This window comes from Parus major, chromosome 2, assembly GCF_001522545.3.
Source record: "Parus major isolate Abel chromosome 2, Parus_major1.1, whole genome shotgun sequence".
NCBI lineage: Eukaryota > Metazoa > Chordata > Aves > Passeriformes > Paridae > Parus > Parus major.
In genome coordinates, this window is record NC_031769.1 from 140,850,165 (window position 1) to 140,862,731 (window position 12,567).

At 42.2% G+C, this 12,567-nt stretch overlaps 1 long non-coding RNA gene across 3 annotated transcripts in view; it reads right to left on the minus strand.

Moving 5' to 3' along the window:
• Nucleotides 1-402: 402 nt before the first annotated feature.
• The window catches only part of LOC107200994, a 107,669-nt gene continuing 95,504 nt past the window's right edge, over nt 403-12,567 (minus strand). The window contains exon 6 of one of the 3 annotated variants that reach the window (XR_001519926.2): nt 403-1,334. This is a non-coding gene — a long non-coding RNA (uncharacterized LOC107200994). The remainder of the gene's footprint in view (nt 1,335-12,567) is intronic. The other 2 variants (XR_004496253.1, XR_004496254.1) reach the window with 2 other exon arrangements.

The following is a 12,567-nucleotide window of genomic DNA, read 5'->3' on the forward strand; positions in this document are numbered from 1 at the left end:
TGTGACTTCCAGAGAGTAAACACAATACCAACCACTTCAACGAATAAGGAACGAAGTGTTGAGTGATCCAACAGATGACGTGTGTGACAACCATATACCTCTGTAGCCTTGGTCATTTACATTCCTGTAAATGACAGCAAATCTCTCACCTCTGGGCCACATAAAGCCCACAATATCAGAGTTTGCAGATACCTTCCTTCTGCATCATTATGGGATGACACTATGCCACAGACAAAAGTCGGCAAAGCACAAATCCAAAGGCTGGTTTAGCTTTCCACAGAAATAATCATAAAATCGTAGAATGATTTGGGTTGTAGATTTGGGTTGTAAAGGACCTTGAAGACCACATAATTCCAATCTCCAAATCTCTGCTAATGCCCTACTTTGTGACAGCCCTCTAACATTTAGAGTCCTTCTAACAATTATTAGTCCTTTTTGGTATGGAATCATCACATGAAATGCAATCACCGAATAATTATACCTAGGAATAATTTGGCCAACTGGATAAATAATAGATCTTGTTGTACTTTATTAATTTTAAACACATAAGCTTACAATATAATTACCAGCTGCATTTCTGGCTTTACAGCTTTCTGAGGAAGAACAGCAAGGAACCAGTATTTCAGGCTGCAAACCCATGGAGACAGAGCCTGAGGAGACACTATCAAGAAGCAAAAATACAACAGTCACACACACAGAGGCACAACAGAGCTGAGGAAAGATCTTTGATCTTTGGTTCAAGCTGGTCCATGGCCAAGAACATTTTGCTTTTCTAGAGGGGGTGATGAATGTCTTCTCAATTAAAAAAAAAAAAAAAAAAAGATAAAAATCCACCTTCATATCACAGACTTGAAAAAGGCAACACTCCATGCTCATTGCCCCCGCTTTAATCCACACTCTTTGAAAACCCAACACTTGCAGTACTGCAGTTGCTAGCTCATGATGCCATTTACCTTCTCAGCCTGCATTGCACCAGATTAAGGTCTACACCACTTTCTAACACTGAGCCCACACTGAGAGTCAAAGCCAGATCTGATATACAGCAACATCCCTATGTATATGCAGAAAGCCTGAGAGAATTGCCCAAAAGGGGTGAAATACTTGAGTTTCTCTCAAATGATGTTGAATCCCAGACTCTCTTCTCTGGAAGTCCAGTCAACAGCATTTTACAAAAGACTTGTACCTTGACTAATTATTTCCTAATTTTACTTCTAAATAATCACTCTCTTGAGGAAATATGACATTTCTGCTGCCTTCTCCCAAAAGCAAACTTCTCCACATAGCAGAAAGTTCCTCAGGAAAATCATCTTGCTTTATCACCACTTCTGCAGAATCTGGAAGAGAATAGAAGAGCTAAATGAATTCTGCTACATGCCAGAAACATCTTTTACCTCTTCCTGATGCTTTGCTAAGTTTGTTGCTGACCTGAGGCTTTGAATCAGAAAAACTGTAAGGTCACTGAAACACCTGTATAATCTTCATTGCCACTGTTAGCAGTCAGTAGCAAGCTGGACTCTCCAAAACAATGCTTTGCCCTCAGAATCATTAAAAAAATTAAATTATTTTCCCAAATTTTGAAGGATTTCTTTTCCAAGATGCTAAAACAAGTTTTAACTCATAGAGAATGGGGAGAGTGCTTGGCTGAGCAGGATCTGGGCAATATATATTAGTCTGAAGAACTGCATCAAACTGAATGGAAGGAATGGCCACTGGTCAGATTCAGGCTAAGACTTCTCTTTACTTGAGCTTTTATACACTATCTGAAATTATTAAGCATTGCTTAAGATCTTGGAGTAGGTTTGCAAAATCCAGTCATCACTGTCTTTAAGCTGAGCTGAAACTGGGAACACAAAGTCCCAAACTGTATTCACAGATCTGGAATTGTTTTACTCTCGAACATGGAGAGACCATTTAGTTTGGGGTTTAGCACTGGCCTAACTTCATTGTTTCTGAAATCAGTGGGAGCATCATGGACAGCTTTAAAAAGTTCTAGGAGACCTCAGTAAAACATTCAAGGGATAGCTGTACAACCTTCTAAGGCAGATATAAGCTTACTCTGCCAAGGTACAAGCTGACTCTTGGACAAAATAATTCAGCACAGAGTCAGTTTGTGCAGACTCTCAGACGACTTAGCTCAGTTTCAGAAACATGATGAGGAGACCTACAGGGCTTCCACTTTGCTAACAGTACAGTCAGAGCAAGCTTACACTTGTCTGGAAATACTACAGCAACTGTTCCAATACAGTCACACTTGAAAACCCAGGCAGTTGCACCTGCAAACCTGTAAAATTTTATTCTTTCTCCCCAAAACATAGCCATAGTGACAAAAATATAATTCTGATTTGTCATGAAGGCACTGGTGAGCTCACAAGTGATGCAATAAGAGCTCATGAATCAGGTATCAATCCTTTAAAACGCATGCATTTATGCACCACGAGTGTTCCCAGAAATTCTAATACCAATTTCAGTGTGTTTGTGGAACATCCCTGCTTGAGAACTGAGAAGAAAAGAGTCTGTCACAACAGCATTGCAGCCATTTTTTCTCCTCTTTTATTTTTTTTTCCAGTCAATAATTTCACCAGAAGATAAATTATTTTTATCATTAGCAAAGAAACCTAATACAATAGCAAAAGAACAAAACTGGCAGACCAAGTACACTTAAGGCTGAATTTCACTGAAAAGCAACACATTTCCTGGTTCAATAAAAAAAAAAAATGTATATGTATTAGGTATTTAGGTGTAGATGGGCCTAAGTGGGATTAAAAGCAGAGAAAACTTAGTAGACTACTTACATGTTTTTGTGAAAAAATAGTGTGAAAAAATAGTGTGCGAAAAAACAGTGTGTAAATCCATTTTAACATGTTCTTAGTCTGAACTGGGCTTAGATTCTTTCATCAACAATTCAGTCTGAACCCAACACCTACATGTGAGCCCTTGGTTAAGGTCAAATACCTATATTACACTGCCCTTCAAGCAATATTGAATCAGTAAAGTATCTTTTCAGCTACAGTTATATTAGATATAGCTATTGACTTCCTTCTTTTTTATTGCACTATAAAACACGCTGTAGTGAAAATAAAGGTTTACTTTGCAACAGAGAATTCACAGACATCTATTACTGCTGACTTTTCAAATCCTTGGATGTGTGTCTTGCTGTCTGTGTTGATTGAGATATTCTGAAAACCAATTAACTGTCCTTCAACCAGCGTCTGACTGTGTAATTAGAGCAGTGTGTTTCATGTATTTGTGCAGAGTAGATGCTGAAATATTTGTCTGTGGCCCTTTGTGTATAACTAAACTATTAATAAAAGGTTATGCTTCTTTCTTTCCTGTTTTCAGAAAACAGACAGAAAGCTGCCATCCTCACAGAGGCTCCGGGAGTTGGCTGCCTCCTTTTGATTTTAAAGATAATAGTGTCTCATCTTGATTCATCCTGCTTTAACAACTGAAGATCCAAGTGTTCTTTTGCCAAATACTGAGGTAGCTTTGAGACTGATGTAGCATCAGGAACGAGCAATTATATTCACTTTTATAAGCCTCAGGTGGAAGGTTTCACAAAGGACATGCTCTAAGATCCTCAAGCAAATAATCAGTGGCAAAAACAGGTTAAGATTTTTAAATTCCTGAAGTGTTCTACAAAAGAAATCATCTAAGACATTTTAAAGTGTTATTTTTCAGACACCTGAAAGATGTGCAAAGTGCAGAAAGATTCTTTTTACACTCAGTCATCTCAGTTCTGGTTTCCCCATTCCAATACTATAATGCAAACTCCCATGAGACTATCTCTGGTCAAATTAAAAAAAAAACCAAAAAAAACCAAAAAAACAAAAAACAAAAAACCAAAAAAAACCCAAACCTTCCCAATTAGTAAAACTAGCACTATTATCAAGGGGATATACAAGAAAGGAAGATGTTCCAGAGTATTTAGCTTCTGAAAGCTTTCAAACACAGGCAGTTTAGACAAACCCATGTTTTAACTGCAGGCATTTTGCTTGCCTGGGTGCTGCAGATCCAGGCAGCATTGCTGTGAAAATAGACATTTACGATATTAGAGTTCCTAGACCACAAATGGCTTTGACTATCTACCTATCATGAGGGAGCCTGTAGGCTTTTGTGCCACAAAAGCACATATTGATGATTCCTATCAGGGAACCAAGAATCAAATTTGCTTCTCTGCTGAGTTGTATCTGCTGAGGTCTGTCCTCAAAGTACAAGGAACCTCCCAGTACTCCTACTATCTCCTAGGGTTACTGAAGTGCCAGGAACATTTATGCAGAAATCCAAGCCTCATTGCAGAAGACCCCCTAATTACAATGAAGAAAACAGCATGGGAAGTGGGAAACATGAAACAAGCAGGGGCAAGGATAAGACACACAAAGCAGAGCAAGTAACACAGTAACAGCAAATGTCTGCTGTTAGTTCCACAGCCAGATCCCAAGCTTATTTAAATTTTATACCTTTCTTTGAGGATCAGAGGATGTCCAGAGAAATAATTGAAAAGGAAGTGAGGAGGAGAAGATGGAGGAAGGCTTGGAAGAAATTTCAAGCTGGAACCACAAACCCAGAGTGTAGCTACCCCTTTATGATATGGCCAAGCTCATCAGGAACCACAGCAAACACCACTGAGGTTTGCAGCAGTCCCAAAAGATGCAGCAACACAGTTTGGGGAGAGAGGGGGAAGATAAGAGTGGGGCTTTTGAATTAAGAGCTAAAGGAATGCATGGGTCCACATCTCAACTCTTCATTGCAACAACTTGTGATTGAATCAGATAGGTTCAGTGATTTCCCTTTCTGTCCTTCAGACTGTCTGAAATCAGACAAGGACTTCTTTCCATATGTGTGTGTGTGTAAACACAGCAGTTCTTCCAGTACAGCAAACATTAAATAATTTTACCTTGTAACAAGTATGAATTCACATAGTAAACGATCAAAGTTAAACCAGGCAGAGTAAGTCATCCTTCAAATACTATCACTCATCTATTGACGTGGTTGAGACCAGACAGAATCCTTGCCCTGGTGAGAGCCAGGTATGAGAGGTACTCCTACCTGCTGCCAAGAAATTCCTCCATCCTTACAGTGGGCTGTAGATGCAAAACACTTGCCTGCTGGATTGTGCTCCAGAAAGGAAATGTTTGTCTGAAAGGAGAATCAACACTGCAAAACTAGACTGCTACTTGTGTTTTGACAAGGTTTTGAGAATCTCATTGTATGGGGAAATTATAGTCTACTGAAACAAAAACAGTGAGGAGAGAGGAAGAAAAATGCCAAAGATGACATATATTGTGATTCTTCTGCAGGTGAGTTTGCCATTTTAGCCTGTCACAATTTGCATGTACATTTGCATTTTAATTGTTCTGTGAAAACCTTTGCATTGGAACAGATCCAGAAGGAGAACACGTGAAACATGCATCCACACACAGATATAGGTCTTGGATGGATGCCTAATCTTCTCCAATGGGAAGAGCTTGCTGTAGGCGAAGTCTCAAAAATGAAACTATTTCTCCATTCACCTCAGGTGAGTCAAGAGAAGCCTTGTGGTAGGAACTGCAGACAAGCACTCATCTGTTCAGGAAACCAAACAACTTCTATCTATCAAAGATATCTAAACAGGGATTTAGGGGGCCTTATTCTGGTATCCACCTTTAAAAGTACATAATTACATATTTCCAGTTGAACCATAGGAATGCTGAAAGGCCCCAGTGTAGATCGGCAACCTCTCCTGCCAAGCACTGTGTTAACAGGAGAGTCAGGTCTTGCCTCAAACAGTTTACAAGACAAGCAAAGGAAATAATCACCATCTTGTTTTTCTGGCATGAAACTGAGGCCCAAGGCCAAACAGAAGAGCTGACAATTGAAACAAGATTGCTTATTAAAAAGAAATGCCAGGCCAACAACTTAAGGCACTCTCCTTCACTGAACATGAACTCACTGATTATCACCTCAAATTCATGCTCAATTTCCATTCCTCAGCCAAAAAAGCTGCTTTCAATGCAGTTTATGCAGGCGAGTTATCAGAGTTGAGGCTGGAAGTGAAAACCCTGTCTCTCTTCTCTCAATTTCCTCCTAAAGAGCTGGTTCCTTTGCCTCTCTACCAAGAGCCATTCTCCCCGCAGGAAGGGCACCAAAGATACAAACCACTATGATTAAGAAAAGTACTTTAGCAGATGCAGCCTGGTGACAGTGTTCAGTCCACAGCTGTGGCACTTACCATGGGGAGCAGCATCCTGGAGATTAGCTTTGCCTCACGAGCCAGACACAGTGGCAGTAACTCAAGCTGGATCCACTCTGCTCAATAGAAATTACATCTAGTCCGAGAATAGGAGGATTGAGACCCAGGGAACATAATGATTTTTGCCTCACTGAAACACTGTAGACTTGCAGTTTCCTTAGTGGCTATCAATTTAATTGCTGTCAAACACAAAGGGATGCTTTACAAAGTCATAAACAGGTAAGAAACTCTGACTTGCAGCTTCCTAATTCTCACACTGCAAAACAGTTTAAGGTAGGGTGGTGTTTTAATAAAGGAAAAAAGAGGGTAACCTAGTTTATGTATGCTTCCCTATTTACCAGGATGGTCTTCTGCCATAGCAAGAAGGAATTCCTAGGACTTTGCAAGCTTTACTCTGTAACAGAGATCTGTAAAACTTCCACAATTAAGAGAATTAGTCTTAAAAAAAAAACAAAAAAACAAAACAAACAAAAAAATCCACCTAATTTTAAAAAAACAAGTAAGTCAACATGAGGTGGGGTTTGCCTTTTAACTCAGGTCCCTTAGTGGGTGAGAAGCAATCAAACAAATGGTTAAACTTGCAAAACCAAATTGGAGACAGCCTTCACAAAGAGCAGGGTGGGAAGGCCCAGCAGGGAGATAGCTTCATTTGGCTCAGCACTTTTCAGAGCAGTTCGTCTCATCATGCCCTCAGCAAAAGAAGTGGGAGGAATTTTTTTTAAATGCCTGTGGGACCTATTTCTGAGCTTGTATTCTTAACATACTTGAAAAACACTTGAGTCTTTAAAATACTGCCCAGACAGAATGAAAAAGTCAAAATCAAGTAACTATGGACAGAGACAGTACTGCCCCCAATAACAAGTCTCTCACCTTCCTCTAAAAAAAAGAAAGAACAAGGCAGGGGGAGACAAATTTGGAAAAAGTCAATTTTTATAACTCAGAGCTGCATTATCAGACAGAAAGAACTACAGAAATGAAGACACTCAGCATTATCTTGACTCTGCTTCTTTGTGTATCCCTAAATAAGATATCTATTCTTCTTAATTAGCCTCTCCTAATCTGTTACTTGCAGAAAAACTGTCTCTGTGTCAACTGCTTCTCCCTAAACTCCACAGCAGGAGGTAAAGGGTTAAATGATATAGGACACACTTTCCTTTTTTATATGATAACTAAGAGCTGCAATATAATTGCCTGATTGCTCTATTTCATTAAGGCTCCTTTTCCCTTCTACTTCAAAAGGTTAATGCCACTCATATTTCCTTTTTTTATTGTCTGGCTTCACATAATGCCATGGGACAAGACAAAATAAGCAGTTGCCTCAACAAACTATAATTCATCCCAGCAGAACAACGACCGGTCGTAACTCAGTCTATTTTTAAATCCAACAAGTAATGAAAATCACTAAAAATAATACATTTCCTAGAGCCAAGACAATAGGCCTAAAATGTGTAATAATTAGCGCTCTGGCCCAAGTGCTTCAGGCTTTAAACTGTTTTATGACTGCAAGATCTGTTCTTCGCAATCAGCCCAGTCCATTGGTACCTACTTAACATCTTTATTATTAACAAGCTTTTCTTGTACCATCTACATTTAACCACAAGCTGAAAGCACCACATGACTGCAAAAAAATCTGTGCCTCCTTACTTGTTCCCCCTACACTTAGAGGACACTCAGAGGAAGAATAAATTAATTCATTGTCTAAAAAGAGAAAGTCTGGCAAAAAAAAGACAAGGAAATTGTTTTGACATAGTTTGATACATAGCCATATTTATGTGTACCGAATAAAGTAGGCTGTGGGTCAAAAATATATAAAAAGCTTCCACCCAGGCCAGCTGCCTCCCCTCAGAGATATGAAGTGGCAAACAGACACTGATCTCTACTCCTCTCTTTTACATTTTAGCATTCAGTGATCTTCAGCAAGACCCTCTGTGTAAGGGGAAAACAAATACACAAAAAATAACCTGAATGATCCCTGACAGCTTGCCAAAAAACGTCTGCTCCTTCAGCAATGATTTTTCTTAATCTGCATATGCTTTTTAATTTACATATGCTTTTTCCTTTAATTATTACCTCATGCAATGCTCCAATACCTGCCAAATTTTTTGTACCCACAATTTTGCATGTTCAGAAATGATACTTTGATGATTAATGCATCATTTGGAATCAAACATACTCTTAAATAAAATGGACATTTTTCGCAGGGCATTTAAGTGACTCTCAGTGCTATTGCAATTGACTTGGTCTGAAAATCATAGAATCATAGAATCTAAGAATTAGGTTGGAAAGCATCTTTTAAAATCAGTGAATCCAACCTTCAACCCAGCACTCCCAAGTAATCACTAAACCATGTCCCCAAGTGCAACATCCACTCATTTTTAAAATCCCTCCGGGGTAGTGACTCAGCCACTTCCCTGGGCAGCCTATTCCAATGCTTGATAATGCTTTAGATGAAGAAATTTTTCTTAATATCCAATCAAAACCTTCCCTGGTGCAACTTGAGACATTTCCTCTTGTCCTGTCACTTATTACTTGGGAGAAGAGATCAACCCCCATCTGGCTGCAACCTCCTTGCAGGGAGTAGTAAAGAGGGATAAGGGTCCCCCGAGCCTCATTTTCTCCAGGCCAAACAGCCACTCCTCCTAAGACTTGTGTTTCTGAGCCTTCCCCAGCTCTGTTGCTCTTCCCTAGACATACTCCAGCACTCCAAAATATTTCTTGTATTGAGGGACCCAAACCTGGACACAACATTTAAGGCGTGGCCTCAGCAGTGTTGAGTATAGGGGGACAGTCACTGCCCTGGTGCCACTGGCCACACTATGTCTGATACAAGCCAGGCCTTCTTGGCCACCTGGGAACACTCTGGCTCATGTTCAGCTGGTTGATCAGCACTCACAGGTAGGTGCTGGTTTTTTTTACTGCTAGGTAAAAAATACTGATGCTAGTACTGAGCCCTGGGGAACATCACTCGTGGCTGGCTATCAGCCGGACCCAGCACCATTCACCACACTGGCCCCGACCACCCAGCCAGTGAACAGCGCATCTGTCCAAGCCTTGAGCAGCCATGGTGTCCAGGAAAATGTCATGGGAAACAGTCAAAGGCTTTATTAAAGTCCAGGGAGACAACATCCTTTCCCTCACCCAATAAGCAGGTCACCTTGTCATGGAAGGAAAACACACTGATCCAGCAGGACCTGCCTTCATGAACCCATGCAGGCTGGGCTGATCCCCTGCTTGTCCTGCATGTGCTGTGTGATGGCACCTAAGCTTCCACAACCTTTGCTGGCACCAAGGCCAGGCTGACAGGCTTGTCGTTTTCCAGATCTTCCTTCCTGCCCTTCTTGTAAATGGATGCTGCAGGGGAAAACTCCATCCTTCTGGGACCTCCCCGCTTAATCAGGATTGCTGGTAAATGGAGAGCAGCTTGTTGTACTTCCAACAACCTCCTGAACTCTTTCCTCTACACTATGCTGTATTTCCAGGAGACAACTACTAAATTGAAGGCCACCACAAGACCAAGACCCAGTGGTTGTGAAGCTTCTCTCAGCTGCTTAAAGAGTATCTTGTCTGCCTCTTCATCCTGGTTGGGTGATCTATAACAGATTCCTACCATGATATCTGCCTGTTTCTCTGTTTTTTATTCATAAACACTCCACCTTTTCATCGTAATTGTTAAGCTCAGACAGTCAAAACATCCCCAAACAAACAGGGCTCTCCCACTGCATCTTTTTTCTTGCCTGTCCCTTGTGAAGGATTTAGAGCCACCCTCTGCAGAATTACAGCTGTGTTAGTCATCCCAGCATGCTGAGGTCACTTGGCTTGTTCAGCCAAGAGAAGGGGAGACAGGAGAAACCTCATTGTGGTCTGCGGTTTCCCCACCTGACTTCTTCTCTCCGGTGACCAGTGATAGGACCCAAGGGAATGGCCTGAAACTGTGCCAGGGGAGGTTTAGGTTGGCTATGGAACACCAGGGATGTGGTCACAGCACTAAGCCCACCAGCGAAGAAGGGTTTGGATGATGATCTCAGGCTTATGGTATGATTCTGGGGGTGTCCTGTGCAAGGGCTGGAGTAGGACTTGATCCTTCTGGGCCCCTGTCAGGGACAACAAAATCCTCCCTCCCTTGTGGCAAAATGTGAAACTTAGAAGGGCCCAGTGACCATCCTCTATTCCCTTTCCTCTTGGGGCAACACCCAATCCCCCTCCTTCACACAAATCTAATTGTGAGCTCCCAGTCCATTGGGACAACTCACCAATTTTCCATAGGTGTAAATAAGACAAACAACAACTTCCACTTGTGAGCTCCCAGCCCATCGGAACAGCTCACCACACCATTGGCCACTGAAACAGAAAGCCACAGACGAGGTCCCTTGTCCTGAAGTTATCTTCCGAGGTGCTAGAGGGTAGCTACTTCACCCCTGGGAGTGTCACCAACCAAAAAGTGGTGTACTCACCCAGGGGCACTGGTGCACCAAAAGGCTTCACTCCTGGAGAATCCTCGATTCCCGGGACAGCCGCTCCGAGGGGTCCCGAAGGGCCCCACATTGGGGGCCACCTGACGCGGTGCCGGAATTTCCCCAGCCAGCTCCTGGCACCGAACCAAGAGTGGGCTGCTCCTGGAAAGCAGGGCAGCTTAGGGTTTATGCTCTATGGCACTGGCTGTACAGCAGCGAGGGCAGGAGCAAGGACGAGGGAGAGGCCTTCTGTGTGACTTCCAATAGGGGTTTATTCTCTGGAAGGTTCCAGGGACAAAAGACAACAGATCAGGGGTACCATTTATACACAGGGAAGGAGCAAGGGAGGGGACAAATCATGAAACAGCAGGGGAAAGACTGGGGAGGAGCACAGGGCAAGGTCACACAACACATAAACCAGTGGGGAAGCCAAGGGGAGGAGAGTGGGTCACACAAGACATAAACCAGTGGGGAAGACAAGGGGAGGAGAGTGGGTCACACAACACATGGTCCAACGGGGCTTCAAGGAGTAGGGGCATTCCAAAGGGGGCCGTCCAGGCAGGGGGTGGCACAAGGGAGGATTGACGAGTTAATGGGAGGGGGAACAGAGAAAATTCGGGAACATGGGGCAGGTATCAGGGTAGATTGGCTGCCAGGGTAGGAGGGCACAACTGGGACTAAACTATTAACATAGGAGGGGGTACAACTTAACAATACAGAGGGTAATTGAATCAAATATAATGAACAAAAATGCACAGCAACAGGCCCCTTCTGACTCAGGATATGCTATGGTTCTAAAATTCTATGTTTCTATGATGGCAGCTGTGTAACAATTTTCCAGCTATGCAATGGCTTCCAGCTCCTCCTGTTTGTTGCCCACGCTGTGTGCATAGGTGTAGATGCACTTTAGTTGGGCTGTTGATCCCACCACTTTTTGGAGTGGAGAAGCCCTAATTCCTACCTGACTATTCCCGGGTGCTTCTGTGATTTTTAACATACCAATAAACCTTTTATCTTTGCTGCTATATGGGTTTCCATCCCTTACCACCACTGAGACAGCAGGCTGAAGGACCATGCTAGCACACTGTTCCTCAAATATTGGTATAGTGCCTCCATGCTTAATCTTGTTTTTTTCCCTTCTCCCCTTCAAATCTAGTTTTAACTTTTGACCACCCCTGTTCTCTCCTGTGCAAAAATCCTCAATGCAGGTGTACCCCATTGGTTGCCAGCAAGCCTGGTGTTGTCTAAACCAGCTCACAATCAAAAAAAATGCAAATTTTGCTAGTCAAACCAGGCTTGGAGGCAAGTATTGATCTCCAGGGTCTTCCTCTTCCCTCCCTCACCCTTTCCTGCAACTGGAAGGATAGAGGAGAATGCTACTTGTGCTTCTGATCCTTAATCCAGTCCTCCCAAGGCAATGAAGTCTCTCTTGACTGACCTCAGACTTCTTGATGCTACTTCATTGCATACTTAAAAAGAAGAGTATTAGTCAATAATTTGAGGGCTGTATCAGGGCAGGACTATTGCTGCTTCTCTTCATATCTTAACCCAGGTTCCAGGGGGTTTCACTTTCCTAAGAAGTGGATCCAGTTTGCATACTGGGCATTCTGCTCCCTTGAGAAGGGAGTCTCCTATGAAAATGACCTATCATTTTTCTTTATGGAATCCATTTTGATCAGGGGTGTGTGCCAAATTAACCTTGGCAATAAATCCATGCTAGATGAACTATCTCTTTTGTGTGGTCCCACAGACCACTTCATGCTAACTATTGCTTTGTTAACCAAACAGAATGAATTCTCTTCAAACTTCATAGGCTGAGTTAGCTAAGGAGAGAAAGCATTGAAAATGCCTGACACAGACTTAAAACCCAGCTCACTAACCTGCTTT